Here is a 24479-nt window from a genome sequence, read left to right as displayed (position 1 = left end):
TGAGGCTGTGATGGGGCTGGTGGAGGGTGTGGGTGAGGCTATGATGGGTCTGGTGGAGGGTGTGGGTGAGGCTGTGATGGGTCTGGAGGTGGGAGTGTGTGACACTGTGATGTGTCTGGTGGAGGGTGTGGATGAGGCTGTGATGGGTCTGCTGGAGGGAGTGGGTGACAATGTGATGGGACTGGTGGAGAGTGTTGGTGACAAAGTGATGGGTCTGGAGGAGGGTGTGGGTGAGGCTGTGATGGGCCTGGATGAGGGTGTGGGTGAGGCTGTGATGGGTCTGGTGGACGGTGTGGATGACACTGTAACGGGTATGGTGGAGACTTTGGGTGAGGCTGTGATGGGTCCGGAGGAGGGTGTGGGTGAGACTGTGATGGGTCTGGAGGAGGGTGTGGGTGAGGCTGTGATGGTTCTGGTGGAGGGTGTGAGTGACACTGTGATGGGTCTGTTGGAGGGTGTTGTTGAAGCTGTGATGGGTTTGGTGGAGGCAGTGGGTGAAGCTTTGATGGGTCTGCTGGAGGGTGTGGGTGACAATGTGATGGGACTGGTGGAGGGTGTTGGTGACAAAGTGATGGGTCTGGTGGAGGGTGGGGATGAGGCTGTGATGTGTCTGGTGAAGGGTCTGGGTGAGGCTGTGATGGGTCTGGTGAAGGGTGTGGGTGAGGCTGTGATGGGTCTGGAGGAGGGTGTGGTTGAGGATGTGATGGGTCAGGATGAGGGTGTGGGTGAGGCTGTGATGGGTCTGGGGGACGGTGTGGATGACACTGTAACGGGCATGGTGGAGGGTGTTCGTGAAGCTGTGATGGGTATGGTGGAGGGTGTGGGAGAAGCTGTGATGGGTCTGGAGGAGGGTGTGGGTGACACTGTGATGGGTCTGGAAGAGGGTGTGGGTGACACTATGACAGGTCTGGTGGAGGGTGTGGGTGACATGGTGATGGGTCTGGTGGAGGGTGTGGGTGAGGCTGTGATGGGTCTATGGAGGGTGTGGTGAGGCTGTGATGGGTCCGGAGGAGGGTGTGATGAGGCTGTGATGGGTCTGGAGGAGGGTGTGGTGAGGCTGTGACGGGTCTGGTGGAGGGTGTGAGTGACACTGCGATGGGTCATTTGGAGGGTGTTGTTGAAGCTGTGATGGGTTTGGAGGAGAGAGTGGGTGAAGCCGTGATGGGGCTGGAGGAGGGTGTGGGTGTCACTGTGATGGGTCTGGTGGAGGGTGCGTGTGAGGCTGTGATGGGTCTGGTGGTGGGCGTGGGTGAGTCTGTGATGGGTCCGCTGGAGTGTGTGAGTGACACAGTGATGGGTCTGGTAGAGGCTCTGGGTGATACTGTGATGGGTCTGGTGGTGGGTGTGGGCGAGGCTGTGATGGGTCTGGTGGAGGGTGTGGGCGAGACTGTGATGGGTCTGGTGGAGGGTGTGGGTGAGGCTGTAATGGGTCTGGTGGAGGGTTTGGGTGACACTGTGAGGGGTCTGGTGGAGGGTTTGGGTGACACTGTGTTGAATCTGGTAGAGGGTATGGGTGACACTCTGATGGGCCTGGCGGAGGGTGTGGATGAGGCTGAGATGGGGCTGGTGGAGGGTGTGGGTGACACTGTGATGGGTCCGGAGGATGGCATGGGTGAGGCTGTGATGGGTCTGGTGGAGTGCGTGGGTGAGGCTGTGATGGCTCCGCTGGAGGGTGTGAGTGACACAGTGATGGGTCTGGTAGAGGCTCTAGGTGACACTGTGATGGGTCTGGTGGTGGGTGTGGGCGAGGCTGTGATGGGTCTGGTGGAGGGTGTGGGCGAGGCTGTGATGGGTCAGGTGGAGGGTGTGGGTGAGGCTGTAATGGGTCTGGTGGAGGGTTTGGGTGACACTGCGATGGGTCTGGTGGAGGGTGTGGGTGAGGCTGTGTTGGGTCTGTTGGAGGGTGTGGGTGAGGCAGTAATGGGTCTGGTGGAGGGGTGGGTGACACTGTGATGGTTCTGGTGGAGCGTGTGGGTGACACTGTGATGGGTCTGGTGGAGGGTGTGGGTGAGGCTGTGATGGGTCTGGTGGAGGGTGTGGGTGAGGCTGCGATGGGTCTGGTGGAGGGAGTTGGTGACACTGTGTTGGGTCTGGCGGAGAGTGTGGGTGAGGCTGTGATGGGTCTGGTGGAGCGTGTGGGTGACACTGTGATGGGTCTGGTGGAGGATGTTGGTGAGTCTGTTTTGGGTATGGTGGAGGGTGTGGGTGAGGCTGTGATGTGTTTGGTGGAGGGAATGGGGGAAGCCGTAATGTGTCAGGAGGAGAGTGTGGGTGACACTATGACGGGTCTGGTGGAGGGTGTGGGTGTGGATGTGATGGGTCTGGTGGAAGGTGTGGATGAGGCTGTGATGGATCTGGTGGAGGGTGTGAGTGACACTGTGATGAGTCTGGTGGAGGGTGTGGGTGAGGCTGTGATGTGTCTGGTGATGGGTGTGGGCAAGGCTATGATGGGTCTAGTGGATTGTTTAGGTGACACGATGATAAGTCTGGTGGAGGGAGTGGGTGACATTGTGATGGGTCTGGTGGAGCATGTGGGTGACAAAATGATGGGTCTGGTGGAGTGTGTGGGTGACACTGTGATGGGTCTGGTAGAGGGTGAGGGTGACACTGATGGGCCTGGCGGAGGGTGTGGGTGAGGCTGTGATGGGTTTCGAAGAGGGTGTTGGTGACGCTGTGATGGGTCTGGTGAAGGGTGTGGGTGACGCTGTGATGGATCTGGTGGAGTGTGTGGGTGAGTCTGTGATGGGTCTGTTGGAGGGTGTGGGTGAGGCTGTGATGGGTCTGTTGGAGGGTGTGGCTGAAGCTGTGATGGGTCTGGTGGGGGGTGTGGGAGACACTGTGAAGGGTCTGGTAAAGGGTATGGATGAGGCTGTGATGGGGCTGGTGGAGGGTGTGGGTGACACTGTGATGGGTCTGGTGGAGGGTGTGGGCGAGGCTGTGATCGGTCTGGTGGAGGGTGTGGGTGAGGCTGTGATGCGTCCGGTGGAGGGTGTGGATGAGGCTGTGATGGGTCTGTTGGAGGGTGTGGGTGAGGCTGTGATGGGTCTGTTGGAGGGTGTGGCTGAAGCTGTGATGGGTCTGGTGGGGGGTGTGGGAGACACTGTGAAGGGTCTGGTAGAGGGTATGGATGAGGCTGTGATGGGGCTGGTGGAGGGTGTGGGTGACACTGTGATGGGTCTGGTGGAGGGTGTGGGCGAGGCTGTGATCGGTCTGGTGGAGGGTGTGGGTGAGGCTGTGATGCGTCCGGTGGAGGGTGTGGATGAGGCTGTGATGGGTCTGCTGGAGGGTGTGGGTGACAATGTGATGGGACTGGTGGAGGGTGTTGGTGACAAAGTGATGGGTGTGGTGGAGGGTGGGGATGAGGCTGTGATGTGTCTGGTGAAGGGTCTGGGTGCGGCTGTGATGGGTCTGGTGAAGGGTGTGGGTGAGGCTGTGATGGGTCTGGAGGAGGGTGTGGGTGAGGCTGTGATGGGCCTGGATGAGGGTGTGGGTGAGGCTGTGATGGGTCTGGTGGACGGTGTGGATGACACTGTAACGGGTATGGTGGAGCCTTTGGGTGAGGCTGTGATGGGTCTGGTGGAGGGTGTGAGTGACACTGTGATGGGTCTGGTGGAGGGTGTTAATGAAGCTGTGATGGGTATGGTGGAGGGTGTGGGTGAAGCTGTGATGGGTCTGGAGGAGGGTGTGGGTGACACTGTGATGGGTCTGGAAGAGGGTGTGGGTGACACTATGACAGGTCTGGTGGAGGGTGCTGGTGACACTGTGATGGGTCAGGTGGAGGGTGTGGGTGAAGCTGTGATGGGTCTATGGAGGGTCTGGGTGAAGCTGTGATGGGTCTGGAGGAGGGTGTGGGTGACACTGTGATGGGTCTGGAAGAGGGTGTGGGTGACACTATGACAGGTCTGGTGGAGGGTGTGGGTGACACTGTGATGGGTCTGGTGGAGGGTTTGGGTGAGGCTGTGATGGGTCTGGAGGAGGGTGTGGGTGAGGCTGTGATGTGCCTGGTGGAGGGTGTGAGTGACACTGTGATGGGTCTGTTGGAGGGTGTTGTTGAAGCTGTGATGGGTTTGGAGTAGGGAGTGGGTGAGGCTGTGATGGGTCTGGAGGAGGGTGTGTGTGACACTGTGATGAGTCTGGAGCAGGGTGTGGGGGTCACTGTGATGGGTCTGGTGGAGGGTGCGGGTGAGGCTGTGATGGGTCTGGTGGAGTGTGTGGGTGAGGCTGTGATGGGTCTATGGAGGGTGTGGGTGAGGCTGTGATGGGTCCGGAAGAGGGCGTGGGTGAGGCTGTGATGGGTCTGGTGGAGGACGTGGGTGAGGCTGTGATCGGTCTGCTGGAGGGTGTGAGTGACACTGTGATGGGTCTGGTAGAGGCTCTGGGTGATACTGTGATGGGTCTGGTGGTGGGTGTGGGCGAGGCTGTGATGGTTCTGGTGGAGGGTGTCAGCGAGTCTGTGATGGGTCTGGTGGAGGGTGTGGGTGAGGCTGTAATGGGTCTGGTGGAGGGTTGGGTGACACTGTGATGGGTCTGGTGGAGGGTGTGGGTGACATTGTGATGGGTCTGGTGGAGGGTTTGGGTGACACTGTGATGGGTCTGGTGGAGCGTGTGGGTGACACTGTGATGGGTCTGGTGGAGGGTGTGGGTGAGGCTGTGAAGGGTCTGGTGGAGTGTGTAGGTGACACTGTGGTGAGTCTGGTAGAGGGTGTGGGTGAGGCTGCGATGCGCCTGGTGGAGGATGGGGGTGACACTGTGATGGGTCTGGTGGAGGGTGTTGGTGAATCTGTTTTGGGTATGGTGGAGGGTGTGGGTGAGGCTGTGATTGGTCTGGTGGAGGGTGTGGATGAGGCTGTGATGGGTCTGGTGGAGGGTGTGGGTGACACTGTGATGAGTCTGGTGGAGGGTGTGGGTGAGGCTGTGATGAGTCTGTTGATGGGTGTGGGCAAGGCTGTGATGGGTCTAGTGGATTGTTTGGGTGACACGATGATAAGTCTGGTGGAGGGTGTGGGTGAGGTTGTGATGGGTCTGGTGGAGGGTGTGGGTGACACTGTGATGGGTCTGGTAGAGGGTGTGGGTGACACTCCTTTGGGCCTGGAGGAGGGTGTGGATGAGGCTGAGATTGGGCTGGTGGAGGGTGTGGGTGACACTGTGATGGGTCTAGTGGAGGGTGTGGGTGAGTGTGTGATTGGTCTGCTGGAGGGTGTGGGTGACAATGTGATGGGACCGGTGGAGGGTGTTGGTGACTAAGTGATGGGTCTGGTGGAGGGTGGGGATGAGGCTGTGACGTGTCTGGTGAAGGGTGTGGGTGAGGCTGTGATGGGTCTGGTGGAGGGTGTGAGTGACACTGTGATGGGTCTGGTGGAGGGTGTTGGTGAAGCTGTGATGGGAATGGTGGAGGGTGTGGGTGAGGCAGTGATGGGTTTGGTGGAGGGAGTGGGTGACACTGTGATGGGTCTGGAAGAGGGTGTGGGTGACACTATGACAGGTCTGGTGGAGGGTGTGGGTGAGGCTGTGATGGGGCTGGTGGAGGGTGTGGGTGACACTGTGATGGGTCTGGTGCAGGGTGTGGGCAAGGCTGTGACGGGTCTGGTGGAGGGTGTGGGTGAGGCTATGATGGGTCTGGTGGAGGGTGTGGGTGAGGCTGTGATGGGTCTGGAGGTGGGTGTGTATGACACTGTGATGTGTCTGGTGGAGGGTGTGGGTGAGGCTGTGATGCGTCCGGAGGAGGGTGTGAATGAGGCTGTGATGGGTCTGCTGGAGGGTGTGGGTGACAATGTGATGGGACCGGTGGAGGGTGTTGGTGACAAAGTGATGGGTCTGGTGGAGGGTGGGAATGAGGCTGTGATGTGTCTGGTGAAGGGTCTGGGTGCGGTTGTGATGGGTCTGGTGAAGGGTGTGGGTGATGCTGTAATGGGTGTGGAGGAGGGTGTGGGTGAGACTGTGATGGGTCCGGAGGAGGGTGTGGGTGAGGCTGTAATGGGTCTGGTGGAGGGTTTGGGTGACACTTGATGGTTCTGGTGGAGCATGTGGGTGACACTGTGATGGGTCTGGTGGAGGGTTTGGTTGACACTGTGATGGGTCTGGTGGAGGGTGTGGGTGAGGCTGTGTTGGGTCTGTTGGAGGGTGCGGGTGAGTCTGTGATGGGTCTGGTGGAGGGAGTGGGTGAGGCTGTGATGGGTCTGGTGGAGGGTGTGGGTGAGGCTTTGATGGGTCTGGAGGTGGTTGTGGGTGAGGCTGTGATGGGTCTGGTGGAGGGTGTGGGTGAGGTTGTGATGTGTCCGGTGGAGGGTGTGGATGAGGCTGTGATGGGTCTTCTGGAGGGTGTGGGTGACAAAGTGATGGGTCTGGTGGAGGGTGGGGATGAGGCTGTGACGGGTATGGTGGAGCCTGTGGGTGAGGCCGTGATGGGTCTGGTGGAGGGTGTGAGTGACACTGTGATGGGTCTGGTGGAGGGTGTTGGTGAAGCTGTGATGGTATGGTGGAGGGTGTGGGAGAGGCTGTGATGGGTTTGGTGGAGGGAGTGGGTGAAACTGTGATGGGTCTGGAGGAGGGTGTGCCTGACACTGCGATGGGTCTGGAATAGCGTGTGGGTATCACTATGAAGGGTCTGGTGGAGGGTGTGGGTGACACTATGATGGGTCCGGTGGAGGGTGTGGGTGAGGCTGTGATGGGTCTATGGAAGGTGTGTGTGAGGCTGTGATGGGTCCGGAGGAGTGTGTGGGTGAGGCTGTGATGAGTCTGGGGGAGGGTGTGTGTGAGGCTGTGATGGGTCTGGTGGAGGGCGTGGGTGATGCTGTGATGGGTCTGCTGGAGGGTGTGAATGACAAAGTGATGGGTCTGGTAGAGGATCTGGGTGACACTGTGATGGGTCAGGTGGAGGGTGTGGGTGAGGCTGCAATGAGTCTGGTGGAGGTTTTGGGTGACACTGTGAAGGGTCTGGTGGAGGGTTTGGGTGACACTGTGATGAGGCTGGTGGACGGTGTGGGTGAGGCTGTGTTGGGTCTGTTGGAGGGTGTGGGTGAGGCTGTGATGGGTCTGGTGGAGGGTGTGGGTGAGGCTGTGATGGGTCTGGTGAAGGGTGTGGGTGAGTCTGTGATGGGCCTGGAGGAGGGTGTGGGAGAGGCTGTGATGGGTCTGGTGGAGGGCGTGGGTGAGGCTGTGATGGGTCCGCTGGAGGGTGTGAATGACACAGTGATGGGTCTGCAAGAGGCTCTGGGTGACACTGTGATGGGTCTGGTGGAGGGTGTGGGTGAGGCTGTAATGGGTCTGGTGGAGGGTGTGGGTGACACTGTGATGGGTCTGGTGGAGGGTGTGGGTGAGGCTGCAATGGGTCTGGTGGAGGGTTTGGGTGACACTGTGATGGGTCTGGTGGAGTGTTTGGGTGACACTGTGATGGGGCTGGTGGAGGGTGTGGGTGAGGCTGTGTTGGGTCTGTTGGAGGGTGCGGGTGAGGCTGTGATGCGTCTGGTGGAGGGTGTGGATGAGGCTGTGAAGGGTCTGGAGGTGGGTGTGGGTGAGGCTGTGATGGGTCTGGTGGATGGTGTGGGTGAGGCTGTGATGCGTCCGGAAGAGGGTGTGGATGAGGCTGTGATGGGTCTGGTGGAGGGTGTGGGTGAGGCTATGATGGGTCTGGAGGAGGGTGTGGGTGACACTGTAATGGGTATAGTGGAGCCTGTGGGCGAGGCCGTGATGGGTCTGGTGGAGGGTGTTGGTGAAGCTGTGATGGGTATGGTGGAGAGTGTGGGTGAGGCTGCGATGGGTTTGGTGGAGGGAGTGGGTGAAACTGTGATGGGTCTGGAGGAGGGTGTGGCTGACACTGCGATGGGTCTGGAAGAAAGTGTGGGTGTCAATATGACGGGTCTGGTGGAGGGTGTGGGTGACACTGTGATGGGTCTGGGGGAGGGTGTGGGTGAGGCTGTGACGGGTATGGTGGAGGGTGTGGGTGAGGCTGTGATGGGTCTATGGAGGGTGTGGGTGAGGCTGTGATGGGTTCGGAGGAGGGCGTGGGTGAGGCTGTGATGGGTCTGGTGGAGGGTGTGGGTGAGGCTGTGATGGGCCTGGTGGAGGGCGTGGGTGAGGCTTTGATGGGTCTGCTGGATGGTGTGAATGACACAGTGATGTGTCTGGTAGAGGCTCTGGATGACACTGTGATGGGTCTGGTGGAGGGTGTGGGTGAGGCTGTGTTGGGTCTGTTGGAGGGTGTTGGTGAGGCTGTGATGGGTCTGGTGGAGGGTGTGGGTGAGGCTGTGATGGGTCTGGAGGAGGGTATGGGTGACACTATGACGTGTCTGGTAGAGGGTGTGGGTGAGGCTGTGATGTGTCTGGAGGAGACTTTGTGTGACACTGTGATGGGTCTGGAGGAGAGTGTGGGTGACACTATGACGGGTCTGGTGAAGTGTGTGGGTGAGTATGTGATGGGCCTGGAGGAGGGTGTGGGAGAGGCTGTGATGGGTCTGGTGGAGGGCGTGGGTGAGGCTGTGATGGGTCCGCTGGAGGGTGTGAATGACACAGTGATGGGTCTGCAAGAGGCTCTGGGTGACACTGTGATGGGTCTGGTGGAGGGTGTGGGTGAGGCTGTAATGGGTCTGGTGGAGGGTGTGGGTGACACTGTGATGGGTCTGGTGGAGGGTGTGGGTGAGGCTGTAATGGGTCTGGTGGAGGGTTTGGGTGACACTGTGATGGGTCTGGTGGAGTGTTTGGGTGACACTGTGATGGGGCTGGTGGAGGGTGTGGGTGAGGCTGTGTTGGGTCTGTTGGAGGGTGCGGGTGAGGCTGTGATGGGTCTGGTGGAGGGTGTGGGTGAGGCTGTGATGGGTCTGGAGGTGGGTGTGGGTGAGGCTGTGATGGGTCTGCTGGAGGGTGTGGGTGAGGCTGTGATGCGTCCGGAAGAGGGTGTGGATGAGGCTGTGATGGGTCTGGTGGAGGGTGTGGGTGAGGCTATGATGGGTCTGGAGGAGGGTGTGGGTGACACTGTAATGGGTATAGAGGAGCCTGTGGGCGAGGCCGTGATGGGTCTGGTGGAGGGTGTTGGTGAAGCTGTGATGGGTAGGGCGGAGAGTGTGGGTGAGGCTGCGATGGGTTTGGTGGAGGGAGTGGGTGAAACTGTGATGGGTCTGGAAGAGGGTGTGGCTGACACTGCGATGGGTCTGGAAGAAAGTGTGGGTGTGACTATGACGGGTCTGGTGGAGGTTGTGGGTGACACTGTGATGGGTCTGGTGGAGGGTGTGGGTGAGGCTGTGATGGGTCTGGTGGAGGGTGTGGGTGAGGCTGTGATGGGTCTATGGAGGGTGTGGGTGAGGCTGTGATGGGTTCGGAGGAGGGCGTGGGTGAGGCTGTGATGGGTCTGGTGGAGGGTGTGGGTGAGGCTGTGATGGGCCTGGTGGAGGGCGTGGGTGAGGCTTTGATGGGTCTGCTGGATGGTGTGAATGACACAGTGATGTGTCTGGTAGAGGCTCTGGATGACACTGTGATGGGTCGGGTGGAGGGTTTGGGTGACACTGCGATGGGGCTGGTGGAGGGTTTGGGTGAGGCTGTGTTGGGTCTGTTGGAGGGTGTTGGTGAGGCTGTGATGGGTCTGGTGGAGGGTGTGGGTGAGGCTGTGATGGGTCTGGAGGAGGGTATGGGTGACACTATGACGTGTCTGGTAGAGGGTGTGGGTGACACTGTGATGGGTCTGGTGGAGGGTGTTGGTGAATCTGTTTTGGGTATGGTGGAGGGTGTGGGTGAGGCTGTGATGTGTCTGGAGGAGACTTTGTGTGACACTGTGATGGATCTGGAGGAGAGTGTGGGTGACACTATGACGGGTCTGGTGGAGGGTGTGGGTGAAACTGTGATGGGTCTGGTGGTGGGTGTGGGCGAGGCTGTGATGCGTCTGGTGGATGTTGTGGGTCAGGCTGTGATAGGTCTGGTGGAATGTGTGGGTGAGGCTGTAATGGGTCTGGAGGAGGGTGTGGGTCAGGCAGTGATAGGTCTGGTGGAATGTGTGGGCGAGGCTGTAATGGGTCTGGTGGAGGGTGTGGGTGAGGCTGTGATGTGTCTGGTGATGAGTGTGGGCAAGGCTGTGATGGGTCTAGTGGAGGGTGTGGGTGAGGCTGTGTTGGGCCTGGTGGAGGGCGTGGGTGAGGCTTTGATGGGTCTGCTGGATGGTGTGAATGACACAGTGATGTGTCTGGTAGAGGCTCTGGATGACACTGTGATGGGTCTGGTGGAGGGTTTGGGTGACACTGCGATGGGGCTGGTGGAGGGTTTGGGTGAGGCTGTGTTGGGTCTGTTGGAGGGTGTTGGTGAGGCAGTGATGGGTCTGGTGGAGGGTGTGGGTGAGGCTGTGATGGGTCTGGAGGAGGGTATGGGTGACACTATGACGTGTCTGGTAGAGGGTGTGGGTGACACTGTGATGGGTCTGGTGGAGGGTGTTGGTGAATCTGTTTTGGGTATGGTGGAGGGTGTGGGTGAGGCTGTGATGGGTGTGTTGGAGGGTATGGATGAGGCTGTGATGGGTCTGGTGGAGTGTGTGGATGAGGCTGTGATGGGTCTGGTGGAGGGTGTCGGTGACACTGTGATGGGTCTGGCGGAGGGTGTGGATGAGGCTGTGATGGGTCTGGTGGATGGTGTGGGTGAAGCTGTGATGGGTCTGATGGAGCGTGTGGGTGAGGCTGTGATGGGTCTGGTGGAGGGTGCAGGAGACCCTGTGACCGGTCAGGCGGAGGGTGTGGGTGAGGCTGTGATGGGTCCGGAGGAGGGTGTGGGTGAGGCTGTGATGGGTCTGGTGGAGGGTGTGGGTGAGGCTGTGATGGGTCAGGTGGAGTGCGTGGGTGAGGCTGTGATGGGTCCGCTGAAGGGAGTGAATGACACAGTGATGGGTCTGGTAGAGGCTCTGGGTGACACTGTGATGGGTCTGGTGGAGGGTGTGGGTGAGGCTGTAATGGGTCAGGTGGAGGGTTTGGGTGACACTGTAATGGGTCTGGTGGAGGGTGTGGGTGACACTGTGATGGGTCTGGTGGAGGGTTTGGGTGACACTGTGATGAGGCTGGTGGAGGGTGTGGGTGAGTCTCTGTTGGGTCTGTTGGAGGGTGTGGGTGAGGCTGTGTTGGGTCTGGTGGAGGGTGTGGGTGAGGCTGTGATGGGTCTGGTGGAGGGTGTGGGTGAGGCTGTGATGGGTCTGGTGGAGGGTGTGGGTGAGGCTGTGATGGGTTTGGAGGAGGGTGTTGGTGACGCTGTGATGGGTCTGGTGGAGTGTGTGGGTGAGGCTGCGATGGGTCTGTTGGAGGGTGTGGGTGAGACTGTGATGTGTCTGTTGGAGGGTGTGGGTGAAGCTGTGATGGGTCTGGTGGAGGGTGTGGGAGACACTGTGAAGATTCTGGTGGAGGGTGTGGATGAGGCTGTGATGGGTTTGGTGGAGGGAGTGGGTGACTGTCATGGGTCTGGAGGAGGGTGTGGCTGACACTACGATGGGTCTGGAAGAGGGTGTGGGTGTCACTATGATGAGCCTGGTGGAGGGTGTGGGTGACACTATGATGGGTCTGGTGGAGGGTGTGGGTGAGGCTGTGACGGGTCTGGTGGAGGGTGTGGGTGAGGCTGTGATGGGTCTATGGAGGGTGTCGGTGAGGCTGTGATGGGTTCGGAGGAGGGCGTGGGTGAGGCTGTGATGGGTCTGGTGGAGGGTGTGGGTGAGGCTGTGATGGGTTTGGTGGAGGGCGTGGGTGAGGCTGTGATGGGTTCGCTGGATGGTGTGAATGACACAGTGAATTGTCTTTTGGAGGCTCTGGATGACACTGTGATAGGTCTGGTGGAGGGTTTGGGTGACACTGCGATGGGGCTGGTGGAGGGTGTGGGTGAGGCTGTGTTGGGTCTGTTGGAGGGTGTGGGTGAGGCTGTGATGGGTCTGGAGGAGGGTTTGGGTGACACTGTGATGGGTCTGGTGGAGGGTGTGGGTGACACTGTGATGGGTCTGGTGGAGGGTTTGGGTGACACTGTGATGAGGCTGGTGGAGGGTGTGGGTGAGTCTCTGTTGGGTCTGTTGGAGGGTGTGGGTGAGGCTGTGTTGGGTCTGGTGGAGGGTGTGGGTGAGGCTGTGATGGGTCTGGTGGAGGGTGTGGGTGAGGCTGTGATGGGTCTGGTGGAGGGTGTGGGTGAGGCTGTGATGGGTTTGGAGGAGGGTGTTGGTGACGCTGTGATGGGTCTGGTGGAGTGTGTGGGTGAGGCTGCGATGGGTCTGTTGGAGGGTGTGGGTGAGACTGTGATGTGTCTGTTGGAGGGTGTGGGTGAAGCTGTGATGGGTCTGGTGGAGGGTGTGGGAGACACTGTGAAGGGTCTGGTGGAGGGTGTGGATGAGGCTGTGATGGGGCTGGTGGTGTGGGAGACACGGTGATGGGTCTGTTGTAGGGTGTGGGCGAGGCTGTGATGGGTCTGGTGGAGGGTGTGGGTCAGGCTGTGATGGGTCTGGAGGTGGGTGTGGGTGACACTGTGATGGGTCTGTTGGAGGGTGTGGGTGAGGCTGTGATGCGTCCGGTGGAGGGTGTGGATGAGGCTGTGATGGGTTTGGTGGAGGGAGTGGGTGACTGTCATGGGTCTGGAGGAGGGTGTGGCTGACACTGCGATGGGTCTGGAAGAGGGTGTGGGTGTCACTATGACGAGCCTGGTGGAGGGTGTGGGTGACACTATGATGGGTCTGGTGGAGGGTGTGGGTGAGGCTGTGACGGGTCTGGTGGAGGGTGTGGGTGAGGCTGTGATGGGTCTATGGAGGGTGTCGGTGAGGCTGTGATGGGTTCGGAGGAGGGCGTGGGTGAGGCTGTGATGGGTCTGGTGGAGGGTGTGGGTGAGGCTGTGATGGGTTTGCTGGAGGGCGTGGGTGAGGCTGTGATGGGTTCGCTGGATGGTGTGAATGACACAGTGAATTGTCTTTTAGAGGCTCTGGATGACACTGTGATAGGTCTGGTGGAGGGTTTGGGTGACACTGCGATGGGGCTGGTGGAGGGTGTGGGTGAGGCTGTGTTGGGTCTGTTGGAGGGTGTGGGTGAGGCTGTGATGGGTCTGGTGGAGGGTGTGGGTGAGGCTGTGATGGGTCTGGAGGAGGGTTTGGGTGACACTGTGATGGGTCTGGTGGAGGGTGTGGGTGACACTGTGATGGGTCTGGTGGAGGGTTTGGGTGACACTGTGATGAGGCTGGTGGAGGGTGTGGGTGAGTCTCTGTTGGGTCTGTTGGAGGGTGTGGGTGAGGCTGTGTTGGGTCTGGTGGAGGGTGTGGGTGAGGCTGTGATGGGTCTGGTGGAATGTGTGTGTGAGGCTGTGATGGGTCTGGTGGAGGTGTGGGTGAGGCTGTGATGGGTTTGGAGGAGGGTGTTGGTGACGCTGTGATGGGTCTGGTGGAGTGTGCGGGTGAGGCTGCGATGGGTCTGTTGGAGGGTGTGGGTGAGACTGTGATGTGTCTGTTGGAGGGTGTGGGTGAAGCTGTGATGGGTCTGGTGGAGGGTGTGGGAGACACTGTGAAGGGTCTGGTGGAGGGTGTGGATGAGGCTGTGATGGGGCTGGTGGAGGGTGTGGGAGACACGGTGATGGGTCTGTTGTAGGGTGTGGGCGAGGCTGTGATGGGTCTGGTGGAGGGTGTGGGTCAGGCTGTGATGGGTCTGGAGGTGGTTGTGGGTGACACTGTGATGGGTCTGTTGGAGGGTGTGGGTGAGGCTGTGATGCGTCCGGTGGAGGGTGTGGATGAGGCTGTGATGGGTTTGGTGGAGGGAGTGGGTGACTGTCATGGGTCTGGAGGAGGGTGTGGCTGACACTGCGATGGGTCTGGAAGAGGGTGTGGGTGTCACTATGACGAGCTTGGTGGAGGGTGTGGGTGACACTATGATGGGTCTGGTGGAGGGTGTGGGTGAGGCTGTGACGGGTCTGGTGGAGGGTGTGGGTGAGGCTGTGATGGGTCTATGGAGGGTGTCGGTGAGGCTGTGATGGGTTCGGAGGAGGGCGTGGGTGAGGCTGTGATGGGTCTGGTGGAGGGTGTGGGTGAGGCTGTGATGGGTTTGGTGGAGGGCGTGGGTGAGGCTGTGATGGGTTCGCTGGATGGTGTGAATGACACAGTGAATTGTCTTTTAGAGGCTCTGGATGACACTGTGATAGGTCTGGTGGAGGGTTTGGGTGACACTGCGATGGGGCTGGTGGAGGGTGTGGGTGAGGCTGTGTTGGGTCTGTTGGAGGGTGTGGGTGAGGCTGTGATGGGTCTGGTGGAGGGTGTGGGTGAGGCTGTGATGGGTCTGGAGGAGGGTGTGGGTGACACTATGACGTGTCTGGTAGAGGGTGTGGGTGACACTGTGATGGGTCTGGTGGAGGGTGTTGGTGAACCTGTTTTGGGTATGGTGGAGGGTGTGGGTGAGGCTGTGATGTGTCTGGAGGAGACTTTGTGTGACACTGTGATGATTCTGGAGGAGAGTGTGGGTGACACTATGACGGGTCTGGTGGAGGGTGTGGGTGAAACTGTGATGGGTCTGGTGGTGGGTGTGGGCGAGGCTGTGATGCGTCTGGTGGATGTTGTGGGTCAGGCTGTGATAGGTCTGGTGGAATGTGTGGGTGAGCATGTAATGGGTCTGGAGGAGGGTGTGGGTCAGGCTGTGATAGGTCTGGTGGAATGTGTGGGTGAGGCTGTAATGGGTCTGGTGGAGGGTGTGGGTGATGCTGATATGTGTCTGGTGATAAGTGTGGGCAAGGCTGTGATGGGTCTAGTGGAGTGTTTGTTGACACGATGATAAGTCTGGGGGAGGGTGTGGGTGAGGGTGTGATGGGTCTGGTGGAGGGTGTGGGTGACACTGTGATGGGTCTGGTGGAGGGTGTGGGTGACACTGCGATGAGGTTGGCGGAGGGTGTGGGTGAGGCTGTGATGGGTCTGGTGGAGGGTGTGGGTGAGGCTGTGATGGATTTGGAGGAGGTGTGGGTGAGGCTGTGATGGGTCTGTTGGAGGGTGTTGGTGAATCTGTTTTGGGTATGGTGGAGGGTGTGGGTGAGGCTGTGAAGTGTCTGGAGGAGACTTTGTGTGACACTGTGATGGGTCTGGAGGAGAGTGTGGGTGACACTATGACGGGTCTGGTGGAGGGTGTGGATGAAACTGTGATGGGTCTGGTGGTGGGTGTGGGCGAGGCTGTGATGCATCTGGTGGATGTTGTGGGTCAGGTTGTGATAGGTCTGGTGGAATGTGTGGGTGAGGCTGTAATGGGTCTGGAGGAGGGTGTGATACAGGCTGTGATAGGTCTGGAGGAATGTGTGGGTGAGGCTGTGATGGGTCTGGTGGAGGGTGTGGGTGAGGCTGTGATGGGTTTGGAGGAGGTGTGGGTGAGGCTGTGATGGGGCTGTTGGAGGGTATGGATGAGGCTGTGATGGGTCTGGTGGAGTGTGTGGATGAGGCTGTGATGGGTCTGGTGGAGGGTGTGGGTGAAGCTGTGATGGGTCTGGTGGAGGGTGCAGGAGACACTGTGACCGGTAAGGCGGAGGGTGTGGGTGAGGCTGAGATGGGTCCGGAGGAGGGTGTGGGTGAGGCTGTGATGGGTCTGGTGGAGGGTGTGGGTGAGGCTGTGATGGGTCTGTTGGAGGGTGTTGGTGAGGTTGTGATGGGTCTGGTGGAGGGTGTGGGTGAGGCTCTGATGGGTCTGGAGGAGGGTATGGGTGACACTATGACGTGTCTGGTAGAGGGTGTGGATGACACTGTGATGGGTCTGGTGGAGGGTGTTGGTGAATCTGTTTTGGGTATGGTGGAGGGTGTGGTTGAGGCTGTGATGTGTCTGGAGGAGACTTTGTGTGACACTGTGATGGGTCTGGAGGAGAGTGTGGGTGACACTATGATGGGTCTGGTGGTGGGTGTGGGCGAGGCTGTGATGCGTCTGGTGGATGTTGTGGGTCAGGCTGTGATAGGTCTGGTGGAATGTGTGGGTGAGGCTGTAATGGGTCTGGAGGAGGGTGTGGGTCAGGCTGTGATAGGTCTGGTGGAATGTGTGGGCGAGGCTGTAATGGGTCTGGTGGAGGGTGTGGGTGAGGCTGTGATGTGTCTGGTGATGAGTGTGGGCAAGGCTGTGATGGGTCTAGTGCAGTGTTTGTTGACACGATGATAAGTCCTGGGGAGGGTGTGGGTGAGGCTGTGATGGGTCTGGTGGAGGGTGCGGGTGACACTGTGATGGGTCTGGTGGAGGGTGTGGGTGACACTGCGATGGGCCTGGCGGAGGGTGTGGGTGAGGCTGTGATGGGTCTGGTGGAGGGTGTGGGTGAGGCTGTGATGGGATTGGAGGAGGTGTGGGTGAGGCTGTGATGGGTCTGTTGGAGGGTATGGATGAGGCTGTGATGGGTCTGGTGGAGTGTGTGGATGAGGCTGTGATGGGTCTGGTGGAGGGTGTCGGTGACACTGTGATGGGTCTGGCGGAGGGTGTGGATGAGGCTGTGATGGGTCTGGTGGATGGTGTGGGTGAAGCTGTGATGGGTCTGATGGAGCGTGTGGGTGAGGCTGTGATGGGTCTGGTGGAGTGTGCAGGAGACACTGTGACCGGTCAGGCGGAGGGTGTGGGTGAGGCTGTGATGGGTCCGGAGGAGGGTGTGGGTGAGGCTGTGATGGGTCTGGTGGAGGGTGTGGGTGAGGCTGTGATGTGTCAGGTGGAGTGCGTGGGTGAGGCTGTGATGGGTCCGCTGAACGGAGTGAATGACACAGTGATGGGTCTGGTAGAGGCTCTGGGTGACACTGTGATGGGTCTGGTGGAGGGTGTGGGTGAGGCTGTAATGGGTCAGGTGGAGGGTTTGGGTGACACTGTGATGGGTCTGGTGGAGTGTGTGGGTGACAATGTGATGGGTCTGGTGGAGGGTTTGGGTGACACTGTGATGAGGCTGGTGGAGGGTGTGGGTGAGTCTCTGTTGGGGCTGTTGGAGGGTGTGGGTGAGGCTGTGTTGGGTCTGGTGGAGGGTGTGGGTGAGGCTGTGATGGGTCTGGTGGAGGGTGTGGGTGAGGCTGTGATGGGTCTGGTGGAGGGTGTGGGTGAGGCTGTGATGGGTTTGGAGGAGGGTGTTGGTGACGCTGTGATGGGTCTGGTGGAGTGTGTGGGTGAGGCTGCGATGGGTCTGTTGGAGGGTGTGGGTGAGACTGTGATGTGTCTGTTGGAGGGTGTGGGTGAAACTGTGATGGGTCTGGTGGAGGGTGTGGGAGACACTGTGAAGGGTCTGGTGGAGGGTGTGGATGAGGCTGTGATGGGGCTGGTGGAGGGTGTGGGTGACACTGTGATGGGTCTGGTGTAGGGTGTGGGCGAGGCTGTGATGGGTCTGGTGGAGGGTGTGGGTCAGGCTGTGATGGGTCTGGAGGTGGGTGTGGGTGACACTGTGATGGGTCTGTTGGAGGGTGTGGGTGAGGCTGTGATGCGTCCGGTGGAGGGTGTGGATGAGGCTGTGATGGGTTTGGTGGAGGGAGTGGGTGAAACTGTCATGGGTCTGGAGGAGGGTGCGGCTGACACTGCGATGGGTCTGGAAGAGGGTGTGGGTGTCACTATGACGAGCTTGGTGGAGGGTGTGGGTGACACTATGATGGGTCTGGTGGAGGGTGTGGGTGAGGCTGTGACGGGTCTGGTGGAGGGTGTGGGTGAGGCTGTGATGGGTCTATGGAGGGTGTCGGTGAGGCTGTGATGGGTTCGGAGGAGGGCGTGGGTGAGGCTGTGATGGGTCTGGTGGAGGGTGTGGGTGAGGCTGTGATGGGTTTGGTGGAGGGCGTGGGTGAGGCTGTGATGGGTTCGCTGGATGGTGTGAATGACACAGTGAATTGTCTTTTAGAGGCTCTGGATGACACTGTGATAGGTCTGGTGGAGGGTTTGGGTGACACTGCGATGGGACTGGTGGAGGGTGTTGGTGACAAAGTGATGGGTCTGGTGGAGGGTGGGGTGAGGCTGTTATGTGTCTGGTGACGGGTCTGGGTGAGGCTGTGATGGTTCTGGTGGAGGGTGAGGATGAGGCTGTGATGGGTCTGGTGGAGGTTGTGGGTGAGGCTGTGATGGGTCTGGTGGAGGGTGTGAGTGACACTGTGATGGGTCTGGTAGAGGGTGTTGGTGAAGCTGTGATGGGTATGGTGGAGGGTGTGGGTGAGTCTCTAATGGGTTTGGTGGAGGGAGTGGGTGACACTGTGATGGGTCTGGTGTAGGTGGGATGAGGCTGTGATGGGTCTGGTGGATGGTGTAGGTGAGGCTGAGATGGATCTGGTGGAGGGTGAGGATGAAGCTGTGTTGGGTCTGGAGGAGGGTGTGGGTGACACTGTGATGGGTCTGGAAGATGGTGTGGGTGACACTATGACAGGTCTGGTGGAGGGTGTGGGTGACACTGTGATGGACCTGGTTGAGGGTGTGGGTGAGGCTGTGATGGGTCTGATGGAGGGCGTGGGTGAGTCTGTGATGGGTCCGCTGGAGGGTGTGAATGACACAGTGATGAGTCTGCTAGAGGCTCTGGGTGGCACTGTGATGGGTCTGGTGGAGGGTGTGGTGAGGCTCTAATGGTTCTGGTGGAGGGTTTGGATGACACTGTTTTGTGTCTGGTGGAGGGTGTGGGTGAGGCTGTGTTGGGTCTGTTGGAAGGTGCGGGTGAGGCTGTGATGGGTCTGGTGGAGGGTGTGGGTGACACTGTGATGGGTCTGGTGGAGTGTTTGGGTGACACTGTGATAGGGCTGATGGAGGGTGTGTGTGAGGCTGTGATGGGTCTGGTGGAGAGTGTGGTTGAGGCTGTGATGGGTCTGGTGGAGGGTGTGGGTGAGGCTGTGATGGGTCTGGTGGAGGGTGTGGGTGAGGCTGTGATGGGTCTGGTGGAGGGTGTTGGTGACACTGTGATGGGTCTGGTGGAGGGTGTGGGTGAGGCTGTGTTGGGTCTGGTGGAGGATGTTGGTGACACAGTGATGGGTCTGGTGGAGGGTGTTGGTGACACTATGATGGGACTGGAGGAGAGTTTGGGTGACAATATGACGTGTATGGTGGAGGGTGTGGGCGACACTGTGATGGGTCTGGTGGAGGGTGTGGGTGACACTCTGATGGGTTTGTTGGAGGATGTGGGTGACACTGTGATGGGTCTGGTGGAGGGTGTTGGTGAATCTGTTTTGGGTATGGTGGAGGGTGTGGGTGAGGCTGTGATGTGTCTGGAGGAGAGTGTGTGTGACACTGTGATGGGTCTGGAGGAGAGTGTGGGTGAGGCTGTGACGGGTCTGGTGGAGGGTGTGGGTGAGGATGTGATGGGTCTATGGAGGGTGTGGGTGAGGCTCTGATGTGTCCGGTGGAGGGCGTGGGTGAGGCTGTGATGGGTCTGGTGGAGGGTGTGGGTGACACTGTGATGGGTCTGGTGGAGGGTGTGGGTGAGGCTGTGATGGGTCTGGTGGAGGGTGTTGGTGACACTTTGATGGGTCTGGTGGAGGGTGTGGGTGACACTGTGATGGGACTGAAGGAGAGTGTGGGTGACAGTATGAATTGTCTGGTGGAGGGTGTGAGTGACACTGTGATGGGTCTGGTGGAGGGTGTTGGTGAGGCTGTGATGTGTCTGGAGGAAAGTGTGGGTGACACTATGACGGGTCTGGTGGAGGGTGTGGGTGACGCTGTGATGGGTCTGGTGGAGAGTGCAGGTGAGGCTGTGACGGGTCAGGTGGAGGGTGTTGGTGAGGATGTGATGGGTCTATGGAGGGTGTGGGTGAGGCTCTGATGGTTCCAGTGGAGGGCATGGGTGAGGCTGTGATGGGTCTGGTGGAAGGTTTGGGTGAGGCTGTGATGGGTCTGTTGGAGGGTCTGGGTGACACTGAGATGGGTCTGGTGGAGGGTGTGGGTGAGGCTGTGATGTGTCTGGTGATGAGTGTGGGCCAGATTGTGATGGGTCTAGTGGAGTGTTTGGGTGACACGATGATAAGTCTGGGGGAGGGTGTGGGTGAGGCTGTGATGGGTCTGGTGGAGGGTGTGGGTGAGGCTGTAATGGGTCTGGAGGAGGGTGTGGGCGAGGCGGTGATGGGTCTGGCGGAGGGTCTGGGTGACACTGATGAGTCTGGTGGAGGGTGTGGGTGAGGCTGTGATGGGTCTGGTGGAGGGTGTAGGTGACACTGTCATGGGTCTGGTGGAGGGAGTGGGTGAAATTGTGATGGGACTGGTGGAGCGTGTGGGTGACAAAATGATGGGTATGGTGGAGGGTGTGGGTGACACTGTGATGGGTGTGGTGGAGGGTGTGGGTGACACTGTGATGGGCCTGGCGGAAGGTGTGGGTGAGGCTGTGATGGGTCTGGTGGATGGTGTGGGTGAGGCTGTGATGTGTCTGTTGGAGGGTGTGGGTGAAGCTGTGATGGGTCTGGTGGAGGGTGTGGGAGACACTGTGAAGGGTCTGGTGGAGGGTGTGGATGAGGCTGTGATGGGGCTGGTGGAGGTTGTGGGTGACACTGTGATGGGTCTGGTGTAGGGTGTGGGTGAGGCTGTGATGGGTCTGGTGGAGGATGTGGGTCAGGATGTGATGGGTCTGGAGGTGGGTGTGGGTGACACTGTGATGGGTCTGGTGGAGGGTGTGGGTGAGGCTGTGATGCATCCGATGGAGGGTGTGGATGAGGCTGTGATGGGTCTGGTGGAGGGTGTGGGTGACAATGTGATGGGACTGTTGGAGGGTGTTGTGACAAAGTGATGGGTCTGGTGGAGGGTGGGGTGAGTCTGTGATGTGTCTGGTGACTGGTCGGGGTGAGGCTGTGATGGTTCTGGTGGAGGGTGAGGATGAGGCTGTGATGGGTCTGGTGGAGGGTGTGGGTGAGGCTGTGATGGGTCTGGTGGAGGGTGTGAGTGACACTGTGATGGGTCATATGGAGGGTGTTGGTGAAGCTGTGATGGGTATGGTGGAGGGTGTGGGTGAGGCTGTGATGGGTTTGGTAGAGGGAGTGGGTGACACTGTGATGGGTCTGGTGTAGGTGGGATGAGGCTGTGATGGGTCTGGTGGATGGTGTAGGTGAGGCTGAGATGGATCTGGTGGAGGGTGAGGATGAAGCTAAGATGGGTCTGGAGGAGGGTGTGGGTGACAGTGTGATGGGTCTGGAAGAGGGTGTGGGTGACACTATGACAGGTCTGGTGGAGGGTGTGGGTGACACTGTGATGGGTCGGGTGGAGGGTGTGGGTGAGGCTGTGATGGGTCTGGTGGAGGGCGTGGGTGAGGCTGTGAAGGGTCCGCTGGAGGGTGTGAATGACACTGTGATGGGTCTGGTGGAGGGTGTGGGTGACACTGTGATGGGTCTGGTGGAGGGTGTGGGTGAGGCTGTGATGGGTCTGGTGGAGGGTGTGGGTGACACTGTGATGGGTCTGGTGGAGGGTGTGGGTGAGGCTGTGATGGGTCTGGTGGAGGGTGTGGGTGAGGCTGTGATGGGTCTGGTGGAGGGTGTGGGTGACACTGTGATGGGTCTGGTGGAGGGTGTGGGTGACACTGTGATGGGTCTGGTGGAGGGTGTGGGTGAGGCTGTGATGGGTCTGGTGGAGGGTGTGGGTGACACTGTGATGGGTCTGGTGGAGGGTGTGGGTGACACTGTGATGGGTCTGGTGGAGGGTGTGGGTGACACTGTGATGGGTCTGGTGGAGGGTGTGGGTGACACTGTGATGGGTCTGGTGGAGGGTGTGGGTGACACTGTGATGGGTCTGGTGGAGGGTGTGGGTGACACTGTGATGGGTCTGGTGGAGGGTGTGGGTGACACTGTTTTGGGTATGGTGGAGGGTGTGGGTGAGGCTGTGATGTGTCTGGAGGAGAGTGTGTGTGACACTGTGATGGGTCGGGAGGAGAGTGTGGATGAGGCAGAGACAGTTCTGGTGGAGGGTGTGGGTGAGGATGTGATGGGTCTGGTGGAGGGTGTGGGTGACACTGTGATGGGTCTGGAGGAGGATCTAGGTGAGGCTGTGATGGGTCTGGTGGAGGGTATGGGTGACACTGTGATGGGTCTGGTGGTGGGTGTGGGCGAGGCTGTGATGGGTCTGGTGGAGGGTGTGGGTGAGGCTGTGATGGGTCTGGTGGAGGGTGTTGGTGACACTGTGATGGGACTGGAGGAGAGTGTGGGTGACACTATGACGTGTCTGGTGGAGGGTGTGAGTGACACTGTGATGGGTCTGGTGGAGGGTGTTGGTGAATTTGTTTTGGGTATGGTGGAGGGTGTGGGTGAGGCTGTGATGTGTCTGGAGGAGAGTGTGTGTGACACTGTGATGGGTCGGGAGGAGAGTGTGGGTGACATTATGATGGGTCTGGAGGAGGGTGTGGGTGACACTGTGATGGGTCTGGTGCAGAGTGCGGGTGAGGCTGTGACGGGTCTGGTGGAGGGTGTGGGTGAGGATGTGATGGGTCTATGGAGGGTGTGGGTGAGGCTCTGATGGTTCCAGTGGAGGGCGTGGGTGAGGCTGTGATGGGTCTGTTGGAAGGTGTGGGTGAGTCTGTGATGGGTCTGGTGGAGGGTGTGGGTGACACTGTGATGGGTCTGGTGGAAGGTGTGGGTGAGGCTGTGATGGGTCTGGTGGAGGCCGTGGGTGAGGCTGTGAAGGGTCCGCTGGAGGGTGTGAATGACACAGTGATGAGTCTGCTAGAGGCTCTGGGTGACACTGTGATGGGTCTGGTTGAGGGTGTGCGTGAGGCTGTAATGGGTCTGGTGGAGGGTTTGGGAGACACTGTGATGGGTCTGGTGCAGGGTGTGGGTGAGGCTGTGTTGGGTCTGTTGGAGGGTGCGGGTGAGGCTGTGATGGTTCTGGTGGAGGGTGTTGGTGACACTGTGATGGGTCTGGTGGAGTGTTTGGGTGACACTGTGGTGGGGCTGGTGGAGGGTGTGGGTGAGGCTGTGTTGGGTCTGTTGGAGTGTGTGTGTGAGGCTGTGATGGGTCTGGTGGAGCGTGTGGGTGACACTGTGATGGGTCTGGTGGAGTGTTTGGGTGACACTGTGATGGGGCTGGTGGAGGGTGTGGGTGAGGCTGTGTTGGGTCTGTTGGAGGGTGCGGGTGAGCTGTGATGGGTCTGGTGGAGGGTGTGGGTGAGGCTGTGATGCGTCCAGTGGAGGGTGTGGATGAGGCTGTGATGGGTCTGCTGGAGGGTGTGGGTGACAATCTGATGGGACTGGTGGAGGATGTGGGTGACAAAGTGATGGGTGTGGTGGAGGGTGGGGATGAGGCTGTGATGGGTCTGGTGGAGCCTGTGGGTGAGGCCGTGATGGGTCTGGTGGAGGGTGTGGGTGACACTGTGATGGGTCTGGTGGAGGGTGTGGGTGACACTGTGATGGGTCTGGTGGAGGGTGTGGGTGACACTGTGATGGGTCTGGAGGAGGGTGTGGGTGACACTGTGATGGGTCTGGTGGAGGGTGTGGGTGACACTGTGATGGGTCTGGTGGAGGGTGTGGGTGAGGCTGTGATGGGTCTGGTGGAGGGTGTGGGTGACACTGTGATGGGTCTGGTGGAGGGTGTGGGTGACACTGTGATGGGTCTGGTGGAGGGTGTGGGTGACACTGTGATGGGTCTGGTGGAGGGTGTGGGTGAGGCTGTGATGGGTCTGGTGGAGGGTGTGGGTGAGGCTGTGATGGGTCTGGTGGAGGGTGTGGGTGAGGCTGTGATGGGTCTGGTGGAGGGTGTGGGTGAGGCTGTGATGGGTCTGGTGGAGGGTGTGGGTGACACTGTGATGGGTCTGGTGGAGGGTGTGGGTGACACTGTGATGGGTCTGGTGGAGGGTGTGGGTGAGGCTGTGATGGGTCTGGTGGAGGGTGTGGGTGACACTGTGATGGGTCTGGTGGAGGGTGTGGGTGACACTGTGATGGGTCTGGTGGAGGGTGTGGGTGAGGCTGTGATGGGTCTGGTGGAGGGTGTGGGTGAGGCTGTGAAGGGTCTGGTGGAGGGTGTGGGTGACACTGTGATGGGTCTGGTGGAGGGTGTGGGTGACACTGTGATGGGTCTGGTGGAGGGTGTGGGTGAGGCTGTGATGGGTCTGGTGGAGGGTGTGGGTGAGGCTGTGATGGGTCTGGTGGAGGGTGTGGGTGAGGCTGTGATGGGTCTGGTGGAGGGTGTGGGTGACACTGTGATGGGTCTGGTGGAGGGTGTGGGTGACACTGTGATGGGTCTGGTGGAGGGTGTGGGTGAGGCTGTGATGGGTCTGGTGGAGGGTGTGGGTGACACTGTGATGGGTCTGGTGGAGGGTGTGGGTGAGGCTGTGATGGGTCTGGTGGAGGGTGTGGGTGAGGCTGTGATGGGTCTGGTGGAGGGTGTGGGTGACACTGTGATGGGTCTGGTGGAGGGTGTGGGTGACACTGTGATGGGTCTGGTGGAGGGTGTGGGTGAGGCTGTGATGGGTCTGGTGGAGGGTGTGGGTGACACTGTGATGGGTCTGGTGGAGGGTGTGGGTGAGGCTGTGATGGGTCTGGTGGAGGGTGTGGGTGAGGCTGTGATGGGTCTGGTGGAGGGTGTGGGTGACACTGTGATGGGTCTGGTGGAGGGTGTGGGTGACACTGTGATGGGTCTGGTGGAGGGTGTGGGTGAGGCTGT

The sequence above is a fragment of the Carcharodon carcharias genome, chromosome 11 (assembly GCF_017639515.1).
Source record: "Carcharodon carcharias isolate sCarCar2 chromosome 11, sCarCar2.pri, whole genome shotgun sequence".
Classification (NCBI taxonomy): domain Eukaryota; kingdom Metazoa; phylum Chordata; class Chondrichthyes; order Lamniformes; family Lamnidae; genus Carcharodon; species Carcharodon carcharias.
This window is presented reverse-complemented; position numbering follows the sequence as displayed.